Source organism: Macaca nemestrina, chromosome 1 (genome assembly GCF_043159975.1).
Source record: "Macaca nemestrina isolate mMacNem1 chromosome 1, mMacNem.hap1, whole genome shotgun sequence".
NCBI classification, from domain to species: Eukaryota; Metazoa; Chordata; class Mammalia; order Primates; family Cercopithecidae; genus Macaca; species Macaca nemestrina.
In genome coordinates, this window is record NC_092125.1 from 29,266,606 (window position 1) to 29,272,324 (window position 5,719).

Consider the following 5,719-nt stretch of genomic DNA (forward strand, 5'->3'; position numbering starts at 1 on the left):
AATAGGAAGAATTAGCACAATGGCAGTTCCTGAGGGGGAAAAAAAGTCCCAGAATAATTATCTCACCATGAACTGAGAAACACAAACACGTGGATGAATGTAAGAATAGTATTTAAGTCAAAAGAGGTACTAAGTTCAGGGCACTCTATACTTTCCAGCCCACATTCAGAATATCATAATCTGTTCTAAAAGACACTTTCTAACAATGACACTGATTGACTGAATGCAATCAGTAGAGGGTGACCAGCATGGTAAGGCATCAAGATACCGTGTGCTATAAAGAACATCAGGAGGAGTCTGAAGAACAGGGATTGTTTGCTTGGAGCCCCTGGAGAGATTGTTCCTCCCACGTCTTTACCACTAGAAACCACCCAAGAGTCCAGAGAAAGAGGCTATAAATGAACTGACTTCCCACCTTCTAAGGAGCTAATGCCATCATGCCTTGTCTTCCTATTTACCTCAGTCATCCACAAAAGTCCAAGTCCCAAAATTTAGGGTCATCACTAGATTTTTCTCCCCACAGAACACTGTACATACCTGACTGGTCCAATCTTCTGTCCTTCCTGAGCCACACAAATATCTCTACTATGCCCTATGGAACTCACAGATGTCATCAACAAAACCCCCTCTATATGGGCCGGGCGCGGTGGCTCAAGCCTGTAATCCCAGCACTTTGGGAGGCCGAGACGGGCGGATCACGAGGTCAGGAGATCAAGACCATCCTGGCTAACATGGTGAAACCCAGTCTCCACTAAAAAATACAAAAAACTAGCCGGGAGAGGTGGCGGGCGCCTGTAGTCCCAGCTACTGGGGAGGCTGAGGCAGGAGAATGGCGTAAACCCGGGAGGTGGAGCTTGCAGTGAGCTGAGATCCGGCCACTGCACTCCAGCCTGGGCGACAGAGTGAGACTCCGTCTCAAAAAAAAAAAAAAAAAAAAAAAAAAACCCTCTATCCTCAAACACTTCTCTGAGTGTTTCCTACTCTGTGTGCTCCTCAATAATCCCTCTGAGTACACTGCTACACCTGGGTCCTCTTCATGTGTAATTTTTTTTTCCACATTCAACATATCACAATGCCCCGAGATGGTATAAATATCCTTGCCCCTCATTCTCATATACAGAAGTTTTACTCTTTAAAGAACATTCACCATAAGCAAAATACCCCCATTCCTTTTACCTTGATTTATTACTTGAAATCTTCATGTGAGTCTGTCTACTTTTTTTTAAATCACCTATTTGACCCGCTAGAATGTGATCTCTATGACGGCAATGTTTATATCCTGTTCACCACTATCACCACACCTAAAACAGTAACTGAAACATGATCAATGTTCAATAAATATTGATCAATATTCAATAAATGTTGAATAGATAAATGGCCCACTTGGGGCAATGAATATATAAGCATCTTTCTACCAAGAAAAGTGACTTCTCCCTTTAAGGAAAACAATCATAATTACATGAATTATGCATATGCTGACTATTTTGACATCTGAAAAAGTTTTGCTTAAAAGCATAGAATATCTGCTGTGACAGTTGGAATTTTTGACTGCCTAGTGTATTTCCCCTGTTTGTGACAACACTCCTAATTTCTTTTACAGAAAAGACCTTCTCCATTGTGTGCAGTCTTGACGAAACCATAAATCGAGGTTCTCTTGTCATCCCACCCCATCACACTATTCCCTTTCTCTGTTTCCCTTCTCCTTTCTTCTCGCTCTCTTTGTCTCTCTTTCACCAGGCTAAGAGATAGAATCACAACACAAGCCAGAATAATTTTTTCCCAGTACTTTGTTTATTGAGATTTGTAACTTAAAGGATTGAAAATGTGGGTGGTTAACTCCATGCGGACTCACCCTTCACAGTGCAATCCCTGATGGAGGCTCCGCTCCTGATTGTCCTGGGCTTGCTTCTGGCAGGCCTAGCAGCCCCTGCCCACGTCCACCTGAACCAGATCAGTAGCTTTCCCTGGGATAGCTGAGACAAAGGGAAGGATCCTGTGGTGATCAGAAGCCTGTCTCTGGAAGCCGACCAGTTTTTTTTTTCGTTCCTGGGAACGTGATCGTCAGTGCTGAGGGCAAGACCAGTGTCCCCCTCAAATATCCTCTGAAGGTGGAATTAACTGTAGGGAAGGAAGTGGCTGGCTTCTGGGTCAAGATCTCATGCATGGAACAGATTGGCAGCTGTGCCTATGAAAACTTCTGTGATGTGCTTGATACTTTAATTCCTCCTGGGGAGCCCTGCCCAGAGCCCCTGCATACCTATGGGCTTCTTTGCTACTGTCCCTTCAAAGAAGGCACCTACTCACCATGAGTGAGTTCACTGTGCCTGACCTGGAGCTGCCCAGCTGGCTCAGCACCAGAAACTACCGCATTGAGAGCATCCTGAGCAGTGGAGGAAAGCATCTGAGCTGCATCAAGATTGCTGTCTCTCCCATCCTGGCTAACAAGGTGAAACCGGTGGCGGGCGCCTGTAGTCCCAGCTACTTGGAAGGCTGAGGCAGGAGAATGGCCTGAACCCAGGAGGCGGAGCTTGCAGTGAGCCAAGACTGCGCCACTGCACTCCAGCCTGGGCAACAGAGCGAGACTCCCTCTCAAAAAAAAAAAAAAAAAAAAAAAAGAATTGCTGTCGATCTAAAGGGAATATAACATGGCATTAGCCACAGCAGAATGAAGGGATGTGAGGAAGGTTCCTTTTCCTTTGTCTCATGTGTGCCAAGGCCAAATTTTGACTCTCTGCCCCTCTTCAAGCCCCTTTCTGCAATGAGTCAGCTACCCTCACTGAAAACCATTTTGTGCCACTTACATTTTAGGCTGGGACAAGCAGCCCTGACCTAAGGGAGGATGAGTTGGACAGTTTGGTTTTTCTTTTTTTTTTTTTTTTGGAGACAGAGTCTCGCCCTGTCACTCAGGCTGGAATGCAATGGCACGATCCCAGCCCACGGCAACCTCCACCTCCCAGATTTAAGCGCTTCTCCTACCTCAGCCTCCTGAGTAGCTGGGACTACAGGTACACACCACCACGCCCAGCTAATTTTTGTATTTTTAGTAGAGACAGGGTTTCACCATGTTGGTGAGGATGGTCGCAATCTCTTGACATCATGATCCGCCCGCCTCAGCCTCCCAAAGTGCTGAGATTACTGGCATGAGCCATCATGCCCAGCAATTATTTTTCTTAAATACTGTGCAGCCCAAAGGGGCCGAGCAGACATGTGAGTGGGGAAAGTCAGCTTGTGGGTGGCCATATTGCAACCTCTGATCTAAGACGGTGCATGCCTTCTCCTCTTAAAACAACTCCTGTGGCACCACTTCTCTCTCCACAGGGCCAAATCCATCGTGTCTGATCTTAAGGAGAAGGCTCTTCCAGTTCTAGGAGAGGTATGGGCAGCCTCTCATATGTGAGCTGTGGGGATTAGGAGGCTGCCTGCCCCAGTCTTGGAGTTCTGCAGGGTGAATGAGGCAGATGAGAAAGAGTTGGCCCCACCAACAGCTGCTTTGTGGAGCAGGGGTCCAAGGAAGATAAGGTGGACTCAAGGTCAGGCTGCCTGGATTCGTCCACCACCCTGTTATGCCATGACAACTTCTGAACCACATGTCGGACCAGAGTTATGGGGCTCATTTGAAGCCTAGAATAGCAATAAATATTTTTAACTTGCAAAAAGAAAAAAAAAGAAAAGAAAAAGGCAGGTGTGGTGGCTCACACCTGTAATCCCAGCACTTTCGGAGGCTGAGGTGAGCAGGTCACTTGAGCCCAGGAGTTTGAGACCAGCCTGACCAACATGGTGAAACCCCCTCTCTACTAAAAATACAAAAATTAGCCAGGCATGTGCCTGAAGTCCCAGCTACTCGGGGAGGCACCAGAATCACTTGAACCCCAGGGGAGGAGGTTGCAGTGAGCCAAGATCGTGCCACTGTACTCCATCCTGGACAACAGAGTGGGACTCTGTCTCAGGGAGAAAAAAAAGAGAGAGAGAGAGAGTTATTATTAACTCCTTAGGAATAACTAGATTGATACAAAAACTACTGTTCGTTTTTGTTTTTTGTTTTTTGTTTTTTTCAGACAGGGCCTCACTCTGTCACCCAGGCTGGAGTGCAATGGTGTGATTACAGCTCAATGCAGCCTCAACCTTCCAGCCTCAAGCTATCCTCCCACCTCAGCCTCCTGTGTAGCTGGCACAACAGGCACACACCACCAAGTCCAGCTAACTTTTGTAATTTTTGTAGAGACAGAGTTTTGCCATGTTGCCCAGGCTGGATTGTCTTTTATATTTAGTTATGTTTAATTATATGTGATAAATGCTATAGAGTTCTCATTAAAATGAACTATAGCGAATTTTTAAGTAAAAAACAATTTGCATAATATATTTTTAAAATAAGCACTCCTAAAATAATACTGTGTATTTTCATCAGTTTATTTATATAAACATGTATATAAATGGATAAAGACCCCAAGGATATATGCAAACTAAAAATAGTAATTAATTATGTAGAAGAAAAAATTGGGGGAGTCAAGGATGACTGTAATTTAATCTGTCATATATATCATGTGAACTTAAAAATATAATTTTAAGAAGAAAAAAATTTTAAGTATGTGCACAGGCACAAAGTCTGATTTTGAACTCCTTTAAAAATATACAAGTGCAGACATAAAAGCTCCATGGGGTGACGATAAAATTGTAAAGGCTTGTGTGCTATTACCATGAGTGTAGGATGACCAATCATAGTGATTTTCCCAGGGCTGGTCATCTTACATAATGGTATCCCTTAGAGTAAAAAACAGTGTTTTTTCTTAAGTTTGGCAGGATAATTGCTGGTATATGTAGTAAATGAAGTTTTGGGGAACTCAGGCTTTTTTCTAATGCCTGGGGATTGATAATACAACCAGCCTATATAACATTGATTAATTTAACAAACAGCAATTCATCGTTTGTTGTATGTCATCACTATAATAGTGATACAGGAGATAGAAAGAAATCAGATAGACAGATAGATAGATAGATAGACAGACAGACAGACAGACAGACGATAGGATGAAGAGACTTCCCAGCAGAAAACTTTCTAACAAAAAGCAGCTCAGAAATTGCTCCCTTTCTAACCTCATGCAGTTCAAAGAAATCACTTCTCTTGTAACAAAGAGCAGCCTGGAAGATCAGGCTGTAAAACACAGATAAGCAATCTGGACACAGAGTGGGAAGCTTCCTGGTGGTCACCAAACTTCACAAACGTACAATGAGCCCCAGTAAAAACAGTGCACCTTAATAAGCACATTCCTTTCCCTTTCTTTAGCCTAAGATAGAGAAGCTGGAAGCATGCACTGGGTGGGGGATGTCTGCAGCTGCAAGAAGGTGCCTGGGAATGGGCATAGAAACTCTCCCTCCCCTTTTAGCACACGCAGATAAGCAGCAGCAGAGCAGCACAAACTAAGAGCCTGCCTGCACAATCAAAGAATGGGGTGGGGCTATTAGAAACTCTGCTCTATGCAGGTGGCATGCCTGGTCCTAACCGGTTCTTCAGGCCCTATGGAGATAAGACAACTCCCTCCCCCCCATCACTAGCCCATTTTTTAAAAACCCTGACATTCTTTTTTTTTTTTTTTTTTTTTTTTTTTTTGAGACGGAGTCTCGCTCTGTCGCCCAGGCTGGAGTACAGTGGCCGGATCTCAGCTCACTGCAAGCTCCGTCTCGCGGGTTTACGCCATTCTCCTGCCTCAGCCTCCCCAGTAGC

The 5,719-nt window shown here is 44.5% G+C and overlaps 1 pseudogene; it reads left to right on the forward strand.

Annotated features, from left to right (window-relative positions):
• Positions 1–1,857: 1,857 nt before the first annotated feature.
• Positions 1,858–5,419, forward strand: LOC105484926 (ganglioside GM2 activator pseudogene; annotated as a pseudogene).
• The last annotated feature ends 300 nt before the right edge of the window (positions 5,420–5,719 follow it).